Raw genomic sequence first — 24,322 nt, 5'->3', positions numbered from 1 at the left:
CAAACGTCTAATTTTTTTTCAGAAGTGTCTAAATAAGAATTTATACTTTTGCCAAAAAACAATGTTATATAAAAATACTAAAGAGGTTCACATTGACTACTTATAAAAAAGAATTGCCGGTGTGTTGTATACAGCAATATCCGGAGATGAATTCAAGCATATCTCGAAATCTAAGCAGATTTATGATTGGGATTAGGTGTGCATTAAATATTGACTTTACAAAAATTACAAAAAAACAACTAATAAATAAATTACCGGATTTCTTTAAAAAAACAGCTTCTTTAAATATACAGGAGATTTATATTTAAAACTAACATATGTTTGTAAACTATATAAATACATTTTTAAAGCATAGTAAAAGAAAAACAAAGTCTTATTGCCCACGTAATATTTGCTTTCTAAGTCATTTTATGGGTAATATAATGCTATTTATGCTTGTTACTTATTCAGTAGGTATATAAAAACAATACACCAATTTAGTTTCATTTTTACTAATGCAACTTTTGTGGCCCAATTAACTTTGTGCACGGCTTAATTGTGACCAATTGCAAAATGTTAAAAAAAAACCTTTAACATCAAATATTTTTGTGTATAAGAGATACTATTTATTTGGACCAGCGGCAATAATCAAAGCCTATAAAGAACAACTTATACTTAGTGTTTATAAAATATAAAAAGTATCATTCTTAGTAAAACTGATGCATTTTAGATATGGATATTAAAATTTTTAAAATAACTTGACAATGCAAAGAAAAAATGAGTAAACCTCCAAATATAAATAATATACAGGGAGCAGGGGGGATCAAATTGTCGACAAAATATTTTTCTACAAAAAACAACAGAAAATATACATTTTTTAACTTTTTTATTGAAAATCAAAACTATGACGAGCATATAGGAGTGGCCATTCATTCGATATAATTGCTGTTGGCATCAATAACAGCCTCAATACGGCATCTGAACCGGCTGCAGGCCAAAGGATTAAGGTTGGGAGAGTTAGGAGGCCACAAATCCTTGGTTACGACGTCATAACAGTTCTCGGTTAACCACTGCATGGAGATTTTGGACACATGGCAGGGTGCCAAGTCCTGTTGCCACACCCAGACATGCCCAGATCCCTCACCATGGCCTTCATGGACTTGGTAGGGTCATCCTCAACCATCTTCTTCACCTTGTCGACAAAGTCGGTGTCCCTGACCTTCTTGTCGCCGCCCTCCTCCTTGGTTGCCCTCTTTATGGTGGCATCAACATCCCAGGTGTCCTCTACCTTCTTATGGATACGCTGAACAGTCCGTAAATTCACTCCTAAGGTTGAAGCAATCGTTGAATTGGAGATTTCACATCCATTAATAACCAATACCATGACTACGGCAGACCTCGAAAGCTCCTCGTTCCACTTATAGCTCTTTATCTCCTGATATGATGACGGCATAATGCTAACTGAACTACATATCGTCAGCTGACAAGAATAGCTTTCCTATGTGGTAATCAGTTTTTTATTTGATAATGTCGTCTTCATGCTATCAAGGTTTAAAGTAGACGATAATTTGATCCCCGCTCCCTGTATATATATGTCACAAAAAAAATCACTTGAGGTCAGCCTTAATTCCCTCGTGAAAGCATAAAGGTATATAATTCCAAAGACAAGTCCATCTGTAGTAAAAACAATGCTTAAAAATATCAATATTTTTCGGGAGAAGGTAGAACGTATTTATTTGGTCCATTCCAGTCTTAGGACTGGTACTATACGTCCTAGTCACCAGTCCACAAGACTGTAAGTCCTGAAATGGGCCAAACAGCAGTCTTCAGTCCTACATAAGGACTGACACAACACTAGTTAAAAATAAATACCATTAATTTTAATGCACAAAATGAAGGTACATCTACTCAAAACGTTCTAGACAAAACTTTAATAGATTAAAATATAAGTGACTACGAAAACAACTGTAGGTGCGCGGACCGCAGTACAAAAATTGTATACTGCCATCCATCAATCTTATTTTTCTTATATTTAGCCAGTTTTGCAGAAAAGATATTAATATTATCTACTAACCTTATTTTCCTATAAAAGATATATTGGGGTTTCACACCAGACTGTACAGAAAGCTATCAAAAAAGTGGATCAAAAGAGCCTTTTGAGGATGGAGAGGCCATTTTTGACACGAGCAAGAGAAGAGTTTTTTTAAACTCTTTTTTGTAACTTTTGGCCCCCCCTACAACCATAATACCAGCCCCCTCGACTACACTTTTTCGAAAAGCTTGTACTGTCCGTCATCCAAACAACGAGTCTCTCAACCCCACTGTCAGCAGTCCGGACTGGGGCGCCATGAAAAATGACTACACCCGCAGTGGGTACACTGCCTTTCCCGCCCCAGAAAGCCATTATTGGCGTTAAGGGGGGCTACATTAGTGATTAAGAGAGCTCAGACATACATCTATTTATAGAATTAATTTTGTTGAAATTGTTAATTAATAAATTATATCTTGTTGGGGTTTAATATTCAAAGTTTTCATATTTTAATAGACAACTCAGTAGATTCATACTCCTTTGACTTGTTTAATATGTATAAAAAGTGACCAAAGAAATGATAGAAGTTATATATTTTTAGAGTTACAATTAACAAAATTTTTGTTTATTTTAATGACCAAAAAATTTAAAATAACTTCCAAAAATATATATTTTTTTAATTTTTGGAAATTCGACAAACTTTTCCATTTAATATTTAATTACATTTTTTAGGATCAAATATATAATATTTATATGAAACATAAATACTTAAAGTGAATTATTAAACAGCATTTTCTATATTGTTAGACAAATGTAAACAAAATATTTCCGTCAGATAATGTTGTTAGGGGAAACTATTTCATAACTCTATCTTTTTATACCAATATGTGTTTTTTGTTCTATTGGTATAAATTGACCTTTTTAAATGACTTTATCGTTTAAATAAAGAGTTAACCACAATAGGGATACATTTATATATAGGTATGTAAAATATAAGCATTTTTGTTTTATAAATCCTCAGTCCAGTCGAACAGATCCTCAGTCCAACAAAGAATTACACTTGTGGGGGTCGCAGGGATGTATACAGGGAGCGGGATCAGATTGTCGCCTACTTTAAACCTTGATAACTTGAAGACAACATTATTAAACAAAAAATCGGTTACCAAATAGGAAAGCTGTTCTCGTCAGCTGATGATATGTAGTTCAGTTAGCATCATGCCGTCATCATATGAGGAGATAAAGAGCTATAAGTAGAACGAAGAGCTTTCGAGGTCCGCCGTAGTCATGGCATTGGTTAATAATGGAGGTGAAATCTCCAATTCAACGATTGCTTCAACCTTAGGAGTGAATTTACGGACTGTTCAGCGTATCCGTAAGAAGCTAGAGGACACCTGGGATGTTGATGCCACCATAAAGTGGGCATCCAAGGAGGAGGGCGCCGACAGGAAGGTCAGGGACACCGACTTTGTCGACAAGGTGAAGAAGATGGTTGAGGATGACCCCCCAAGGTCCATGAAGGCCATGGCGAGGGATCTTGGCTGACAGACAGGCCCTGGGCGTGGCAACAGGACTCAGCACCCTGCCATGTGTCCAAAATCTCCATGCAGTGGTTAACCGAGAGCTGTTATGACGTCGTAACCAAGGATTTGTGGCCTCCTAACTCTCCCGACCTTAATCCTTTGGACTATTTTGTCTGGGGCTATGTCGAAAGACATACCAACAGACATCTCCATAGCACCAAGGCCAGCCCGATGGACTCCATCAAGGAGGTATTCGGCAACATGGACAATGAGATGGTCAGAAGAGCCTGCAGCCGGTTCAGAGGCCGTATTGAAGCTGTTATTGATGCCAACGGTAATTATATCGAATGAATGGCTACTCTATACCTATATGCTCGTCATAGTTTTGATTTTGAATAAAAAAGTTAAAAAATGTATATTTTGTGTTGTTTTTTGTAGAAAAATATTTTGGGGACGATTTGATCCCCGCTCCTGTATGTCCTCGACAAATCTTCAGTGTTACTTTCCTTCATTCATGTGCACACACACCACTCAAGGTCAAACTTTATACTTAGATACTCTCACCTCAAAAATGAAAGTAGAATGCTCAGAGCTTTGAAATATAAAATAAAACAATGTTCAAATTGCAAATAATATAAAAACACTTACAAGCTAAAATTTGCTCAGGATTTACAACAATAAGTCTAGCACGGTGTTACCTTTATTGTATCACACAATCTTTCTACCAAAAAGAAACAGAAAAAAGGCCCAAAACCCTCTGGCAGTTAGCCAAATAAGTCAATCCTACGAACGGCCATTTGTCTCTCATATACTCCCAGATTGTACCTCATATTAACATATTATTTCTTCACCATTTTTAAAATGAAGTACATATTATTCAAATCTACATTGTATTTTTGTTAAATACTGTATTATTACAATATTGCTTAGTAATATTTTAGTAAACTAATAATGATTATATTATTCATTTGAAGAAATAATAAAATGGGCAATATATATATTGTATAAACGACGAGAGATCAACAAGAAGTTGTATTCCTGTTCTTTTGGAAACAGAGCATATGTATAGAGTAACTTTTTTTTTAACTGTATCTATTTATTTTCGTGCTCAATTAATAACAATAAAAAAAGTATAAGTATCTAAGAACATAAAATATATATCAAGACCATATATATTTTCCAAGAACAATAAAACGACACAAAAAAAGAAACGAAATAAGTAAAAACCCTAGTTCATTAAATTTTTAAAATAATTTCTTGTAATGTTTAAAATACATGCACCAATCTCCATTTTCTTTGCTTTGATTCCATACACACAGTACTGTAATTTTACGATTACTGCATGCAGGTGTACGTCACTTTATGATATTAAAACAAAAAAATCCTGTCGTTTTACTGGCCTTCCAAAAACCACTTTTTGTTCTTCTGAAAATTTGTCATATATTGGCAGAAGTGTTTTACATTTATATAGAATGTGAGATGTTGTTTCTTGCTCTTCCCTACAAAAGTAGCATCGTTTGTCGTTACTTAAAAAAGCTGACACTTCCAGGGTTCCAGTAATCACAATGTACGAAAACCATTTTTCAGAAGGAGTCAGCAATGGGTTTTGAAAACTATTACAGGCTTGTCTTTCAGTTAACTGTATGTTTCTCCTCTTTAAAACATTTTTAATCAGTGGTGTGGTAGTGATGATTCACACCACATTTTTCCTATTGATACAACTTTTATCTTAGCGAGCTGCTGTCTTAAACAAAGCTACTTAGTAAAATCATAAGTACGGCCATGTCGTATCTTCTGCATTTTAGAATTTTTTTTATGCGTCATCATAGCTAAAAGATTATCCCTGTAATCAAGAAGATCATCCAAGAAAAACCCGACATTTTCTGAAAAGAAGTGGGAATTTCTATCAATGTATCTATGTATAGAATAACTTATTACTTTGTGTTTTTTCGTCAAAAATAATAAATTATGAAATATCCATGGTGTATCAAGGGAGAAGAGATAATTGACTGTGGAACTACAAAATTCATAGGGATTTTTTGTTTAAGCGAGGTAACGCCGAGATAGATAGATTTCATATTTTTTTAAAAATATTCATCTACTTGCTTAAATAGGGTGGTGGTACTTGTGAAATGTAAGTAAATATTTTATTATTTCCAGTGCTGTATAGAATAGGTCCTGCCGGTATGTAAACATAAAATAAATCGAAAATGAACGAGACAATTCTGACTGTTTGAAGAGAGGAGAGTAGTTTAGCTGTCATGACGTTTGATTTAATCAACTTCAAGCAACCATAAAACGAAGGAAATAAACTCAAATCTCTCCCCATATTTAGATAGGCAGGAATTATGTTAAAATAAACAGCGAGTAGCTATGAGTGGAAGGGAATTAACACAGGCCCTCCTCCGTATCAAGTAAGAACATATTTAGGAATGACTATCTTTAATTCAACTGTGGGTCATATAAGAGCTTAGACTTATGAGCTATAACTCCCTATCGAACAATACATAAGTGTATCAATTCATCCTAATCTGAAATTGTCACATAATGGAATATCTTAATTTCCTTAAAAGAACATCCTTTCAGATTGAAGGAAGTAAGAGTTGTTATTATACATACCTAAAAGTGAAACTCTTTGTTTTTAATAAGGATATACTGAACGTAGCCAGTCTATAAGGAAACAATATATTCTTCCGAGTTTTTAGAATGATTCTTTATTGGTCTTTTACAGCCTTCTATCATGTTCTTTTCGTCAATCTGCCTTTCACCGTTCTACTGTTTATTTAATGATTGAATATTGCATTGCATTAATGATTAATTAATAATAAAATTATTTTATGTTTAATTAATAAAACAGTCAAAAAATGTGCTTTTACCTGTTTGAAAAAAAAAAATTATAATACTGTATTGAAATAAATGGCTCTCTCAGGAGCAAAGAAAAAAAAAGTAATTTCTTAAAAAATGTACAATAAAAGACATAAATATATTTGAGAAAAATATGAGTAATGAAGTGCATAGTTAATTTATCAAAAAAGTTCAAATTGTCGAAAGTATTTTTAACCCTTTTACTCATAACGTTGCCCACAAGCATTTCAATCCATTCAGACTCAATAATCTTTATATAATTATGTCTAGGAAATTCTAAATAGATTATTAATTACTAGAATAATAATAAAAATTGTGTGTTATAAAATGAAATTTCTTATTAAATAAATTGAGTAATGATTATTATAGAATATTAAAAAAACGTACTTAGCTCAATGGACTATGCACTCAAAAGATATTATTCTCTTGAATTCAATATTCCTTAGGTTCTCGACGATCATTCTTAGAGAAGGAACTATACTTCATGGTGGTCTGAAAGGAAAAAATGGCCATATTTTACATTTTTACCTCTTGAAAGGGAAAAACGCGTATAATCTTATTCTTTTGGTTCGTATAGCACAAGAGTGGTTCAAATAATTTTTTTCTGCTCAATTCTCCCCTCTACTATGATCAACTCGACCGTTTGAAGATGTACTTTGAAGAGAAGTGGTCAGGATTGGTGAATAGGAGACAAATAGACATCCTCAAGATAACGTCAGGTCGCAGGCATCTTTGATGATGCGTCACAATCTCTGATTACTCATATGGGAAGTTCTTATGCCTCCATGCTACAGGCCATAGTTGGCACCAAGTGACTACCACCTGTTCTTGTATCTAGTCGACGCGGTTGGGATTACAAATTCAGCCTCGATAGAGGCCTGTTAAAATTGATGTCTGAGTTTTTTGCCAATAAGACAAGGACATATAAGAAGTTGGATTTTCGTTAAAAAAATTATCATACAGAACGGGGCATACCTGGCTTAAATCAGATGATTGTAACACTTCTTATAGCGTATTGAAAAAATATAAAAAAATTCAAAATTACTTTTTCTCCAAACTATTATATTAATATGAAACACTTAGCTTTAGCCACCTACCCTTGCTGCTAAATTGTTATTTCTTCGACCTTTTTTTCACCCAGTTCTAAGATTTTAAACTATTTTGAATATCTGACATACAAACAGAATTTTATATTTTCTCAAATATGTATACGAGTAAAATGTATATATTTAAATTTAGGGGAAACTTATGTGATGAAATAAAATTACAAGAATAGATTTGTAGAGATAAAAATGAAGTAACTCAAGAAAGATTTCATACAAATATCAGTAACATAATCAATAACTATGATATTTAGAACCTACATATATCTAATTCAATCAGAATGAAAATAAATATAGCCATAAATACTTGACACGAATTTTTAATTTAAAGAATAATATATTTTTCGTCCTGTTTTTCTACCACTATTGTAAAAATGATTTTAATAGAATAGAAGTACGGGGTTTAGCAGGTTTGGAATTGAAATACAATTTTTAGAAAGGCTTGGAATTAAAATACGATTTTTAGAAGGCTTGAAATTGAAATATATGAAATCAATCATGTTAATACATGGTTTTTTATCAGTAATCAGTTGTATGAAAAAGTTTATTATTTATAATTAAATCACAAAGTTTTATATAACTTATGTATTTTTTAAAAATATTACATTAAATACAGTGTGTTTAACGATTTTTTTTACAGATTGACTTGATCATAAACAACTAGTCGAACATAATACATACTTTTATTGATGACACAGGAGAATAATTAGATGGGGAAATTTTGTACAATTGTATTGAAGAAAATAATCGAATGTATCTATGAGCTCCGAATCCAAAACTGATCTCAGTTTTTCTCTAAGTACTCTGAATTCTTAAATATTTGGGATTATGTAATTTGGGACTATTATCGTTGACATTCATTTTTACCCTCAAATCAATAATCAAATTAAAAGTAGGATTCATATAACATATGCAAAATTGTTTTTATGATTTAAAAAAGTTTTTTTCGTACCTTGTTCTATCATATTACAGATCAAGAAAAAATAAAATATTTATAGTTAAATATTTCTTATTTGAACAAAAGGGCCCAGCACGAATCAAGGAGAGAAGATTGAAGAGACATGGACTCAATATAAATCTAGCACAGTTGGATCCGTTAGTAATTATGAGGAATCCCTGCACGGACTCACACCAAAAATGGTTGCCATATAGAATTGCCACATCTTCTTTATATACCAAAGGTCAAAGGTTAGTGCCGAAGAGCGCTGATGTCATTGGTGTAAATATTAGTAGAATATGTCTTTCCATCTCCTCTTTTACTCCCAAAAATACTCCCCCTTATTTGTATGGTGGAGTATATGATTCTTGGAGTTTATAATGTGGTCCTGAGCCCTTCTGACTGCCGGATTGCAACATCCCCCAAACACCATAAGGGTTTTAAAATTGAGTTTATAATTGCAAAAGTACAAGGAATTATAAATGCAGTAAAGGCATGCTAAAGAAGAATTCTATCATGCCTAGAGGCTTACGTGTCCCAGCATATAGACATATTAAAACCCTTTGAGGATTCGGGGTTGCCTTAGAGAAAGCAGGGTTCGCCAGTACTTTTGCACTAAAAATTAAAAATGGAGTACTTTGTGAGTGGTCTTGAATAGCCAGCAGGAGCGAGTGAGAAATGGAATAGGTGAAATATTTGATATCAAGGTTATGTTTGTCCCCTCCTGTGTCTCCTTTTTCTTTTTCATTTTTCTCTCTCCCATAAAATATTTTCCCTTCTTTAAATTAATAGCTGGGATTTTTTTTTATTTCTATAAAAGTTATAAAATATGACAATCAGACTTGTTTAATGTATATGAAATAAGTGAATATATATAAAGATATGAGATAAGATAATAATACTAAAGACATTATAGGATAAAATATTGTTAAGAATTATAGATTTTTTTTTGTCCCAACTTATAATGAGTCAATATATTTATTGGTTAAAAAAGTGTTACATTTTTTAGTTTGAAATTCAACTAACACTTTAAGTCGACACAACAGTAGTTTGATTATAATTACAATTATAAAAATAATTACACACCAAAACAGCCCCAAAATTTGGCTAGTATATTTCTTTCTTTCCATTTCTCTTTTATAATAGAGTCGAGTCTGTGCAACACTAATTACAAGTTCTTTGTTATTTACGTAGGATAAAAAAAGCACATTATCCTTATATTATCTTATTTAATAGTGCAATAGTATATCCACACTACCTTTCTAATTACTTTCAATATCCCTCTTCCCTTCAAAAAAGGTATTTCATAATTGAATATAAGGATTATCAGAATATTTGTAGAAATATTATATAGTTATGATGAATAAATTAGTTTAAATCTTTATAATCTTTTATCTTTGGGTATATTACTCAGGTTTGTAATACTAGTTACAATATGTACAGGGTGGTCCAAATAAATTGGGAGAATCTTTCAAGGCTTTTGATCCGACTTTGTTGATAACACCGAACACATGGAATCGGAAGCTTTGGCAGGTCCAGGAAACCTTGTGCGGATCTGGGTTTGCCATTGTAATGATTTTGGTTTAATACTTTTAATTACTTTCCCTGGATGGACGGAGTATCCCAACAAAGAAATTACGCTTTCCCACGGGCACAGGCCCACAAGCCCAAAAAAAGTGCAGGATGTATTGGCATAAAATGTGAATACTTTTGGAACACGGATTTTTGACCTGCAAAAAGATCTACCTAAACCCACGATATTAATATCTCTGGGGGACTGTCGAGGATGAGGCATGTGCAATGTACAATGGCAAAGTTGGATCTACAAGAGGTAGCCCCGGCCTCACAAAGCTTCTGATACCGAGTGACTGAGGTTATCAAAAGAGATGGACCTCATTATGAATAACTGAATATATTGAAATATAACTTTCAAATAATAAAAAAAGTATGGTTCTCCCCCATAGTTCGTTTATTATAAGCCTTTAAAGATTTCCCCAATTTATCTGAACCATTCTGTAGTTCCCTTACCCCTAGATTTTTTCAGCAGTTCAAAAATGAATAAAAGGAAAAGAAAAAAAGTGAACGAATGAACGACGACGAATAGATCCGTAAGATACCAGAGGGGAAATCATCACTTTATGGAAAGAAACTCTTTCCTCATCAACATAAATGTAGAAAACCGAAAATTAATATGGTAACCCTGTCAATTTGAATTTTTTTTTTTGAAGGAGAGCAGCTTAGCTGTAATGATGTAAGAGAAATGAAATTAACAAAAGTTCCACTCCGTATATATCAAAGACATGTACGCTGGAATTACAACAATGTTGATCCTCGATTCTAGTTGAAGAATAAATTACACTAATAACTTCTGAGCCAACCCATATTGTTAATTTAATTAAATTACAATGGCATTCGAAATTATAAATATTATTCAAATAATAAAACTAGAAAAAGTCACTCCTGCCTTTTTGCACATGTTTTATACGTCTTTCGATATTACCTTTTTTTTATTATGATTTAGTACTTTACTCATCGATGATGCTATATATTATCATGCATTAGAATCATATAACTCCATTAATATTTAATAAAATTCAATAAAACTATATGAGTTCATAGAAAAATAACTTTATTTTTAAAAGATTATACTTTTTTTAAAATGTATTTACTAGCGAATACAGTGTCGGAACCCAAAACTTGAAGTAGTATTTAATTAAAATTTTATTTTAATTACAATGTTTCATTACACAACAAACGACAGCTGAAACAAACACATACAAGTTTGGTTTTTATTCAATGTATATAAGTCTAACAATGCCAGAGCAAAAACAAAATAAGCCACACGTGTGCCATCTTTTCTGTGCCATGTCAGAGCCGAAAATCCTACAAAGACCGTCGGCGTTTCTATACGGACTCCCTAAAACATCGAGAAGTTCATTAAAGATACCTCTCTCCGATAAAGCAAACAGGAACCATTACTTCTTCACTATCAATATGGCGGACTTCTAGGCTATCTCCATGTGGGCCTCCTCGAGGCAGACCTCAACTATAAGGAACTCTGCAGTTTGTGTCGTCTTCGAAAAGAATATCCTCCGCACCTCCAATCTAAATTTGGATTTACTCTGAACTGTTCTTATAGAATTATTTTATCCCCATTAATTCATTACAAAGTTTAATTACACAACCAAATGACAGCTGAAGCAAAAATAAACAACTTGTTTTTTATCCCTTGTCTATAAGTGTCAAAATGTCAGAGCAACAACAAAAAAAAAACAACAACAACGCGTGTGTAATTTTTCTCCACGCAAGTTTCATTGCTGAGAAGGCTGCATACACGTTTGGCATCTCACCTTGATTCCCTAAAACATCAAGATGTCTATTACAGCCTCGTATAGGCAAGAGTAACCAAAACTTCTGCAGCAGCAATATGACTAACTTCTGGCCTACCTCTATGTGGCCCTCCACCAGCCTTGACCTAAAAATCCTGGACTTTGCAGTTTGGGGTGTCTTGGATAAAAATTTCTGCTGTACCTCTCATCCAAATTTCGATCAAGTATTAGCTGCGTAGTACGCTAGGTCACGGCCTTCATCGTTTAGAGCTGCCAATCTATTTTTTAGTCTTTTAAGGCTGTGATTGGTTTTGTAGGAGAACACATTGAATAAGAAATAAAGCTATATATAGTATTTAAACATATCAGGAATTGGGTTTGAATTGTTTTTCTAGATTCAATCAAAATCACGTTGTTCATAATTGAGTCATGCTACAGCAAGTCATGGGTCCCCACTCTGTTTACCAAATATCCTTTGAGTTTAATCAAAAAAGTAACAGCCCGCAATGAAAATAATTTAGAAAGCACCTTTTAAGTGAGTAACATTCTTACATATTTTCAAATACTCCCTATTCGTTTAAAATTAGATAAAAAATGTGACAGAGAGGATATATTGTATACTATATAGGTAAATGTATATCTCTACACTTCATCCAAGCTGTATGTTATTTCTCCTTTCATCATATTACTGGAATGAAAGCTTCCTTGAATATTACTCTTGGGTATTCATGCTTAGTTAAGTGCTAAATATTACACATAAAATGATTCCACAACACTTTATTAATAACTTCAATAAAATAACTATCCTTAAACTATAACCATGAATCACAAATTCATATAATTATAAATAAAGGGTCATAGGCCTATTTATGTAGCATGAGGGTTATAATGTTTTTATAAAAATCAAATAGAAATTGATTTAAATGTAATTTTAGCATGTATGTCCCGTCAACAAAAAAATAAGCTAGAATGTTGAAATTATTTAAAAAAATATATGTAGAAAGTGAACATAGTTATTTTTATATTTGGTGTGAATAAACACACTATAGGGATATCATTTTTTATACATAAGTAAATATATAATCCATCATCACAAAAACAAGGTAGAAATTTTTTTCTCAAAAATGAATGTGGATTACATTTGTGTTCTTAGATCAACTATTGCTCATTTCTATGAACAAATTATTCTTAGTAACCCTTTGGGTGTGCCGCGAATGGTACTAAAATTAGCCAAAGTTGATTATCATAGTCAAATAATTAGAAATAGATAGATTTGGTTTGAAAATACCTATGTATCAGGGCCAATATAAGTACTTTAAATCAAATAGCTTCTAAACTATAGCTAAAATTATTGGTTATCTTAACTTATACCATAAATTTAAATAGAAATTCTATATTTGAGTCATATATTAATCTTAATTTTCATCTTTTCTTCATTTTTGTTTTTGATTTTTTTGGGTTTTGTAGGTAAAACATAAGAATTTGAGAAACCGTGGTTTTAGGAAATTTATATAAACAGGACATTCTATTTTGTTTACATTATTTAATAGTAATTTAATCGAATTATGGTCAAAAATTTGATAACAGGAGAGTTTTAAGCTACTATAATCAAATGGTTTCAGTTTTCTCCTAAATTGTATAAATATTAATTTCACAAACATATCACATTGTGCACTTTATGTTGTGATTTTTCGTCTTTATGCATCTTGAGCAAAACGATAATGTTTCAATATTTGCTAACATAATAGTTATGAATATTAATCAATACCTATTCTTATAATAGTTACTCTCGATGTAATTATTGGCCTTTATGATTTTCATAAATTGCACCAATAAAACTCGAGTGTTAAATAGCAATTACTTTAATTTTATAAAAAAAATATCAAACATTTTTTGCCAATATATATTTTTGACGGCAAATTGAATCACTACTCCAACGCATGATAGCAACTGACTATATTTCCAAGAAAACTAAAAATCTTTCTTCAAGAAAGAATCCAAGATCACAGCACCATTATTTCTACCTAGAGCCTGATTGCGACGCATTATAAAAAAATAAATGAGATTATACACAAGATTTGTTTATTGATCAATAAGGAACTTGGCCAATCGATACGCCAAATTGGCTAACAAGCTGGGAATATTTAAAATTGAAATTACAAAAAACGCAAGATTAGTTAAGTTATCAAATTGGTACCAAAATTAGCACAATATTTTGAGCTTTGCAAAATCCCTATATATATATATATATCATTATGACATATATAAGCTGTGTATTTATGCCAAAAAGTGAATTGCACTCCAACTACTAATTTTCTTTTTTTTAGCTGTTGTCATTATTATTTAACTACTGAGTAGTGAACTTCATTTCCTACTGCATTCAATATTATTCAAAACCTGATTGAACATCCATGTGTGCTCATAAAAGACAGGGATTAACCTTCAGAATTATAGTTGTAAGTCCTTGTTGAACTCAAAGTAAAACTGAGGATCAACGTGGGAGTAATTCTTGCCATTTTCCTTGTTTATTTCCTTCTTTCCCTCGTCACAGCTGATTGTAGCTGATCTCATCAATGTCATGAGAGCTAAGCAGTTCTCCTCTAAAACATATTTCAAATTGTTATTGTGACCATGTTTATTTCCAGTTCTTTTTTTAACAGGCTTAAAATGCTCCCGATGGGATCACTATATATAGTTTTAAAACAATACAGTGAAACGAGCTTTTTAGCCTGAGTAGATTTCTTCTTGTACTGATATCCCTTTTCTCACGCAAGATGTCGCTTTAACGTATTAACGAGCAAGGGCACTATAGTTTTTAATTTTAATAGTGATCTCTGTCAGTAAATATGTCGTAGATCAAAGTTACCTACACGAAAATTTAATCATTTTGATATCCCTCATTTCTTATAATAAAAAAGTATAAAATGAATTACACATTTACTTAATTTCTATTCCAATTATTTATATAAACTCATATGGCATATTAATACCAAACATTAAGACACGAAAATAAATATATATATTCGGTGAATTATCACTATTTCAGTATAACTTTTTTAAATGCAAGTTCACATTGATATTAAAAATATAGCTTTATAAAATAGCTTTTGAAAAAATACCAGATACTTGTGAAATTGAGCTCCCCATTTTTTCATATAGGGTCCCTCTTTTATCAAATAAAGTTTAGCTAAAATTCACGAGTATCTTAGCTCATCCCATAAATTTGAAAATAGTTTTTTTTTAAAAGCAAACACTTTTCTCTGGATGCTTTATGATAATGACAAGTAGTGATGTAAATCGTCTGTATTTTTTATATAGCACGTTTTTATTTTTGGAATTGGTAATCTAAAGAATGCATTTTATTTGCCTAAAAATTTCTTACTAAATTCCATTATATTCAAAACCTGATTGAACATTTGTCTGTACTATTAAAAGACTAATAATAACCTCGAGGATTTGTTGCGGTGTTATAATTGTAAGTCCTTGTTGAGCTCATAGTAGAAATGAGGATTGACATCGGAGACATTCCTGCCATTCTCCTTTTATTCCCCGTCTCCCCTTCTTCCTCGTTAAAGCTGATTGTAATTGATCTCATAAATGTCATGACAGTTAAGCTGTTCTCCTTTAAAACATATTACAAGTTGTCTGTGTTACCATGTTTATTTTCGCTTTTTTAACATACCCAATAATACACACGATTTTTATGACTGCTTAGCTCTCATGACATTGATGAGATCAGCTACAATCAGCTGTGACGAGGGAAAGAAGGAAATAAACAAGGAAAAGGGCAAGAATTACTCCCACGTTGATCCTCAGTTTTACTTTGAGTTCAACAAGGACTTACAACTACAATTCTGAAGGTTAATCCCTGTCTTTTATGAGCACACATGGATGTTCAATCAGGTTTTGAATAATATTGAATGCAGTAGGAAATGAAGTTCACTACTAAGTAGTTAAACTATAATGACAACAGCTAAAAAAAAGAAAATTTATTCTTCACATTCACTTTTTGGCATAAATACTCAGCTTATATATGTTATAATCATAAATGTATATATATATATAGATTTTGCAAAGTTCAAAATATTATGCCACTTTTGGCACCAATTTGATAACATAACTATTTTTTTTTTTTTTTTTTGTAATTTCAATTTTAAATATTCCCAGCTTGGTATCCAATATAACCAAAATATGTATCTCTGAAATATTCTGGCATTAACTCTAAAATTAACTACAAATAATTATGTTTTTTCTTCAAACATAGGTGTTTATCAACAGAAGAAAGAATCAATATTTATAAAGTAAAAAAGAAAATTGGGAACTTGAACTCGTATTTTTCTTGATTTTTCGTCAAAATTACCTATTTTTACACATAAACTTAATATTCACAATATTTGCTAGTGACGTAGAGGACATAAAGTATGTTTTAATTTAATATAAATCATATTCAAACTGTGTTTGGATTATTTCCAAAAAATAAATAAAAGAACTCTAACATGTATTTATGTTTAAATATATTTAAGTCATGTACATGTAGAACTGCGGAGTCAGGAGTCAGAAAATTTATACAAACTCAGACTCTGCTTACAAAAATTATTATAATTTATATAAACAAAACTTATGAATGTATTATCAATAGATCCATTTCATTTGTTGTCATCTAGTTAAATATCTAAAATTCCAAATATTTTTATATACATAGCACAATTATTTACTACATAAAACTAATAACTACCTATGGCCATAAATTAAATCTATATTCAAAGTATGTAGACTCAATAGTACTTATATTGGCTATAAAACATAAAATAATGAAATCAAATTTGGGCATTTCATCTATTCACTCCACAGCTTGGTGTAATGGTTATACACTGATAGACTAGAAGTGTTTTTATGATAATTAATAATATCAAGGAAAATAAATCAATGATTGTATTGATGATATGTCAAATAAGTAATTAAATATTTACTTGATTTTATAACTCGGAAAAAATAAACAAATCAATATGATTAATTGTTATACGAGTTGGATTCGAGTTATATGTATTTTCAGGGTGACTTTTGTTTTTGGACGCTTTAAAAACGATTAAAAATTGCAAACGGTTGATCCGACTATAAATTAATTTTATCAAAAAATGTTCAAAAACTTCAAAGATATATCATTAAGTGTATTTTACTCAATATATGTAAACGCCTTATGGTCTAAACGACAGCATTCCATCTTTTAAAGACAATATAGTAGCTGGCAGGGATGAATGCCTTGGGCAAGTTGATGTATGGTTCTTCGAAGAAAATATTGTTCGATCTTATATGATACTTTAATATTATCATAGTTTTAATTGTGTAAAAGGAAAGAGGATTTTTCACAAAAGATATAACAATATTGCCTCTAAAAGACAAAAAACACGTAATACTTTCTCACATTTAAATGTAAGGAAATGTGGCCCCTTTTCTCCCAGATTAAATAACATAGACTTCACTGTATAATCCATTCTTGTAGGCAAAATACATTAGCTGTGTGAAACACAGGAATCTTAATCAGCTAAAGGCCAAAACCAACTTGTCCGCAGACATTGTCCTTCTCAGCTGCAATAATATTCTTATGACATGGAATTGTGTGAGTGGGCTTTTGCCGAATAACATTTACTAAACAAAAATTCGGCCGAAGACCATTTGGGACATTCGGGGAAAAATAAAATGTAACTTGTTTATATATATACAATTGTATATCTTGTTCAGTTTAAAATGATAGTATGCCAAATTGGTATTATTCATGATGTATATATCTCATATAGATAAATTAATTAGTGTTCTTTTCCATTAGTCACATTCATTAATGATCATTATATTATACTTTAGTATTAAATAATTAACCAGCAGTACAGTAATTCTAATAGAATAATTGCTAAACACTTATCCGTTATCAATTAATGACAATTCGACAAGATGGATTATTCATATGGTAAAATACTTATAAATTAACGAGTATGTATAATATCAGGCAAGATGATTGAGTTTCTCATAGAGTTGTCCCGAACCATTGGTACCGCAACTAACCAAATATTTTTCTATTTATCTTGGTAATGCCTTGTTTAGGATTAATTCGTAGATTTAGTAATTTTGTATTGAGGTTTAGATAGTTCAATTGATTGTTTTAAATTATAATTTCTTGGATTTTTCTTCTTTTTTAGCGAGGAATGAGAGGTAGAACGGTAGTTACAAAATTATTAATATCGGAGCTATCATTTTATATAATTTATTTGATGTTCGTATTATTATATTTCAACAGTTTATAATAAAATCAGTACGTTATATTTTTGGTTTTTTTTCAAGCCAAAAAGAGCCAAGTAAGCTGTGCAACAGTCTCCAGGGCCATAAACACTGTCATGAGGATGAAGTCATATGCTCACAGACAAATTGAGGGCTATCCTGGCTACCTACACAATAAAATTGCTCAACTATTTAATGTCCCATGGTCACTGAATCATCTTTTATTAGGATGAGAAACGATGGACTGTTAACAAATCCCACAACATCTAGAACTACAGATGGTAGTCCACAGAGAGAGCTAATGTCACCCAAGTCTTTAGAACCAAGTTTCCGGCTAGCATCATGACCCTTTGGGTAATGGAGAGCAACAGCCGTGTCATGGCCCCATCTTCTTTCAGCCAAAGGAGGGTAGGTGACGACAGGTACTGTGAACTCCTATCTGACCAAGTGATACTTTGGATGATAGCTATGGCCAAAGTGGGTGAGTTCCTTTTTGAACAAGACTTGGACTTCTCTCACAAGGCCCGCAAGACCCAAAACTTGTTTAAAGTATAGAAAGTGCCATTTTGGGACACCCAGACTTGGCCCTCTAACTCTCCCGATATGAATCCTATGGATTAGTTTGTTTAGGGCAAGTTAGGGAGAAAGTTTTTGTGACAAATGAGTCGCAAAGTAGTTTGGTCCAACTCGAGCAATTGAATATTGAGTTGAGACTGAGCACAAATAAAGGCATAAGTGAAATATATCTTTTATTTATTGAATTGATATAATTTAAGTTCTACAATTAAGTCAGTTCGATAATCTTAATATGACAGTTGACCGAATAATGGAGGAAATATTTGTTGTGTTAGTCCTTATTTAGGACTAAAGACTGCAGTATCGTCCAGTTTTGTCTTGGTCCAGTCCTGTTCAGACTTGTATATCAGTTCTAAGACTTCTCATGTTCGGTCCTTTATCACTTCAGTCAACTTTATTTCTTCTTTGTTTAATCAGTTCTAGTACTGAAATCTGAAGGACTGACGGTGTTAAGGGCCGGTCCCAGGAGCTGATAGAAACAGTTAAAAGACTGGAATAGATCGAGTAAATAAGGACATAAATAATTATATAAACAAGTTTGACCTGTTGTTCACATTTTATTATTTTCAATTTTTGAGGAGTCAAAATTAAAAGCAGAGGTTTTTTCGAGTTTGAGTTATTCTTGAACCCAACTCTAATTAATAGCATATATAACTCTGGGGCCAATAATAAAGAGAAGTTTTTAGGAAAAACTTTGTTTCATTAATTATTACAAATGTAATAATTTATTAATTTCGTGACAAATTATTAATTAAAGTCTATTTACTTTATTAGTTCCGTCACTGCAATTATCATTCTAACAAAAGGTAACTAATGATAATCCAAATAATTAATTATAGTCTTTTAAACTCACATGATTTCTTTTCTTTCGATTCCTTTTTCTTTTTTTGCATAAGAAGAGAAAAAAAGTCACATAAGTCTTTTGTGATAGTGATATAAACTTGTTTTCTTATCTGATTTCTTTGCAGGCCTATTTATCAAAAAAGTTGACTGTAAATAAGAAAAGTCGTAACTTTTTACTATTCACAACTGATGAATGAGATTTTCAGGTAATACTCTTTATATCTTCAAGGAAAGAAGACAGGGGGGTGGGAGATATGAGGCAAGTCTTGATTTATGGAGTCGCCATAGCTCAGTGGCAACGTGCTCAGGAGATATTATTTTCTCAAACTCAATGTGCGTTCGATCCCAGGTGATTCCAAGAGAAAGAAATATATAATACTTTATGTTTTCATATGGATTTCACAAAAAGGTTCCTAGGTTAGATTGATTTAATACTCCAATACTTCTATTTTTTTAAGAGTGTGCGTGTGTTTTTTTACGGTACTTGAAATATATCCCGAAGGAAAATGTCGGCAATAAAATTATTTTTTTAGTTAGAATTAAACATACTAAGTTACTTATGAAACTCTTGAAATTGCCTGAAATCAACAAATTTTTGTCCAATAGATAATTGAGTTTTTTGAAAATCTATTAGCTTTATTTACGTAGATTATTAAAAAACTTAATTTACAATATTAAGCCTCTTATTTCATTATTTTGTTGTCCTTTTAAATAGTGTTTGATTGAAAATAAAGGAAGATGGTTAAAATTCATATTTATTTTTAATATTGAAAACACGGGCTCTCATCTTAATTTTATTCACAAATTAATAAATATGATAAGCTTTCCATTGCATTTGGGATTCCTAAAAAAATGCAGAGAATAAAAAAAACTAAGTGTCTCAATAGTTATATTGTTTTCTTTGGATAAAACTTTATGTGTTTTATCCCAGGCAATTATTCAAGTACCCTCAAACCACTCAAGGTAATTAATTCAGCGAAAACATAAGTCAAATTGAATCAAGTTAACAGTGCTACGAACTTTGTAGTATCGTTGTGTCTGTTAGGGGTTCGTTCCTAAAATTCAAAATGGGTTATAATTTTTGTTGGACTGAACTAATTCAGTCCTTTTAATAATTTTGGTCGGTATCAGTAATTATAGAAAAAGTGAATTAGTTCAGTCCAACAAAAATTATAACCCATTTTGAATTTTCGGAACGAATGTATATTATCTAAAATTCGGTTCCAATTGATAGACATCGGTTCAATGACGTCATAGGTAAGAAGTACAACTATATAATTGGGATGGGGAGAAAACCGGTCTTTAAAGTGAGACCAAAATAATCGGTACACAGTCTGAGACCCCAGTCTTGATCGGAACATCGATGGAAAGCGGTCTAGATAAAATCAGCTAAGACCATACTAAAAAAATCGGTCTAGGACCGAGTTTAAACACATTAAACCATGAAACGAAACTCTCTTATCTACCTTCCAAAACCAAATATAGAAATTTTCAAGCATAGTTGTTATTATAAATCGGCTATCCTTTGGAATGCTTTTCCTCTATGCTTTCTTCAAGGGATATCTCAAGCAGTTTTTAGTGAACTCTTTTTTTTTTTGACATATTTGTTCATATGTTATTTACAATTTGTGAATGTTTTTTTCAGTTTTTTTTTTTGTACTTTTATGATTTTTTTAAATTTTAATATTCTATGTTATATGCATTACTTTTACAAACAATTATAATTTTTTATAACTATAATTCGATCGTTATAGGCTCATAGGTTTGCAACTACTTAATTATTTATTTTAACACCACACAATATTAAAATCATTAATACAACAAGGGACATAATCTAGCTGTAAGGAGTAATAAAAACAAAAATATAATCCATATGCTTTATACAAACTGTTGAAATCCTTAAATATTAAACATCAGTGATTTTAGAAGTCATTAATACTTTTGAATTCATTAAATATGGAGTTACAATTTATTGTCAAGAATAAACTATAACCATGTATATCTAAAAACTATCCCACAAGTTTCTAATGCATTTTAAAAACCCAATAGTATTACATCGATGTAAATTACTTTTTTATTGTTCAAATTATGAGATCGTGGTACCAAAATAATATTAAAACCACTGGAAATCTTGTTATTAAAACCAAGCAAAAAAACAAAAAAAAACTTGAATTATTTTAGCAATAATAATAATTTCCCAAGTACAAATTCCTTTCAGAGCTAAAAGGTCTCAAATGACATATACGGTGGAGAAAAGAAATCCCTTGCTGATTTAGATAGTTAGCCCACTGACATAGAAACTTATAGTTTTAATGATCGTTTTATATCAATAGTACAAGATATTATAAGAACCAAAAAAAGGGTGTGCAGGAAGAAAAGTTCTGAGTATAGCCCCGAGAACATCAACCCCATTGTTCAGCATGGGAGAGGAAACATAACGTTTTAAAAAGGTTCCTCATATAAAGGGAAATGACGACTTCACGACTTCGAAGGGAGGATGGACGAAGACGCAGTGTTTGTCATTCTGGGGCGTCACTGCCCGTCCATCATCTGGGAAATCTTGACCTACAATTTCCTTTCCAAATGAGTCGTGTAAAGGGTTTTTCAGATCGACAATGACCCAAAATATATGGATATGGGTGTTAAAAACAAGCACATTTTGTCATGGAGTCGCCCAGACTTCAATCCTATTGATGATCTTTATCAGAAGGCAAAGTTACGCAATTTACCAGGGATCAAATAACTATTTTCTTATTTGTATAACATATTAAGATGGTCGAATCGCACTAAGAACCTGACTCAATAATATATGAGTCAGAAATATCGTTCATAGTTATTCATTAGGGTATGTAGGGCCTCCCAGTATGTAGGTCACCTATTTGTGACCCAAGGTCAATATAATAACCGCATAAAGTTTTGCCCAAATTGGTGCTCATGTTTTATATTAAATGTTTCCAAAAATTTATTGGCTAGGTATTGCAATATTTTTAAATAGGATCCGCAGGTGTAAATTTAATACATTTTGAATAATTAATGTTCGGTTTTTTTTTTTTAAATATTACAATAATATGCCAAATGCTTTTTATCAATACATGTCAGAGTGAAAAAGTCACAAGTGACACATTTATCAAAATGGTTGAAATGCAAAAATAGATTTGTAAGTTGTTTTGTTCACAGTTATTCATTGTGCTATTTATGGATTTAAAATAGGTAGACTCTTTGAGAGCTGGGAGCAATAAAACAGCAATATAATACCCACTAAAACGTCAAATTGAAAGTAACAAATATTATGGATTTCAGAGCTCTTCAAAGTTAACTCTCTGGGATTTACATTTCTATTATTGGAAGGCAAAATATTTTCATTTATTCATGTTTGTTATTTTTTGATTAGAAAAAATTTAATCAATTCATGTTAGAGGGAAATGTTCCCAAGGGACACATTTATCAAAATTTATTCTCTGGGCTTTTTATATTTTTAATTGGAAGCCCGTGTGTTTAAATTTTGAAGAATAAACATACTTTGAATTATTTATTACAATAAAAAATTACAACCAATTCATATCACAATATATTTTTTTGTTACGTCACTCCAATTATCCTTCCAACAAAAGATAAATAATGATAATCCCAATAATTAATTAGAGTCATTTAAACTTACATGATTCCTTTTCCTTCGGCTCCTTTTTCTTTTTTAGGATAAGAAGAGAGAAAAAATTCACATGACTTTTTTTATGATCATGCAAACTTTGTTTTCTACTCTGATTTCTTTGCAAGCTTATTGATCAGAAGAACAAAAAACTTCCTGGATGGGAACTATAAGTATATATATGTTGTAACTTTTCACTTATTCGAACTGACGGATGAAATTGTTAGGTAATACTTTTTTCCCCTCAAGGGAAGAAGACGTTGGGAGGAATAAATGAGGCAAGTCTTGATTTAATACTGCAAAGGTCTGGAGATTGTGAAAGAAGTTATATATTTTTTGTGCGAGTGCTCGCAATACTTCTATTCTTTTAAGAGTGTGCGTGTGTTTTTTTTTGTTTTTGTTACTTCTAAAGTCCTCTGCTTTCCTTTTTTTTTTTACTGAGAAGGTTTTTCCTCCCTTAAAAAAGTAGAAAGCGGGCTCTTTCTACTGTACTTTATTAATACTAAATAAGAAGGAATACAATTTAATTTTCCCTCCATTTTAAAGAACAATTATTTGGGACTTGTTCAAGATTCAGCTCAAAGCAATTTAGTCACATAGTGTGTATTTAATTTTTTGAAAATACATACAGCTGAAGGAGTATATCTCAACACAAAAGTGAGCTATTATGATTAATTACACAATTGAGTATGGGATGCAAAGTTACCATTTATTTATAAACACATATTATTATTATGAACTGCATGGAGGGACCCAAATCGCACTTAAAGTAGGCAAAATTCGTCGTGCAAATGAAATATTTTATTGTAAAAGCCAAATTGAGGTTAAAAAAAGTCTATTATTTAAACAAAGGTTCAAAAATAAGAGATGCCCTACCTATAAATATAAAGGAACGTGCTGCCATGTGAAATATTTCAATAGGCCACATAGGCTATAAACATAAATTTCATGAAAAATGGCTTCAAAAAACAATTCAATAATGCATTATTGTTTCAAATTTAGGCCAAATAAAAATAAAGGCCCAATCTTCTTTTAAAAGGGCAAATGCTTCAAAAATACCAATATGGCAATTATATTCCGGGGCGTCCGCAAAATTATATTTGGGGTTGGGGGGTCTTAATATATATATATATTTTTTTTTTGAAAAAAAAAAAAAATAACTCTGTTGTGTCATTAAATTTTTTTTCCCCGTCCGATAATTTTTATAAAATTTCTTTATTTTGGA

General features: G+C 31.4%; 1 protein-coding gene across 1 annotated transcript in view; it reads right to left on the bottom strand.

Moving 5' to 3' along the window:
• LOC121129130 (multiple C2 and transmembrane domain-containing protein) overlaps positions 1 to 23,472 on the bottom strand; it is a 157,542-nt gene extending 134,070 nt beyond the window's left edge. Inside the window, exon 1 of the mRNA XM_040724808.2 lies at positions 23,110 to 23,472. The gene's annotated coding sequence lies outside the window, so the exon portion shown is untranslated. The remainder of the gene's footprint in view (positions 1 to 23,109) is intronic.
• Between the last annotated feature and the right edge of the window lie 850 nt (positions 23,473 to 24,322).

The sequence above is a fragment of the Lepeophtheirus salmonis genome, chromosome 14 (assembly GCF_016086655.4).
Source record: "Lepeophtheirus salmonis chromosome 14, UVic_Lsal_1.4, whole genome shotgun sequence".
Classification (NCBI taxonomy): domain Eukaryota; kingdom Metazoa; phylum Arthropoda; class Copepoda; order Siphonostomatoida; family Caligidae; genus Lepeophtheirus; species Lepeophtheirus salmonis.
Note: the sequence above shows the minus strand (reverse complement) of the source record. Positions and strands in the feature narration are given on the sequence as shown.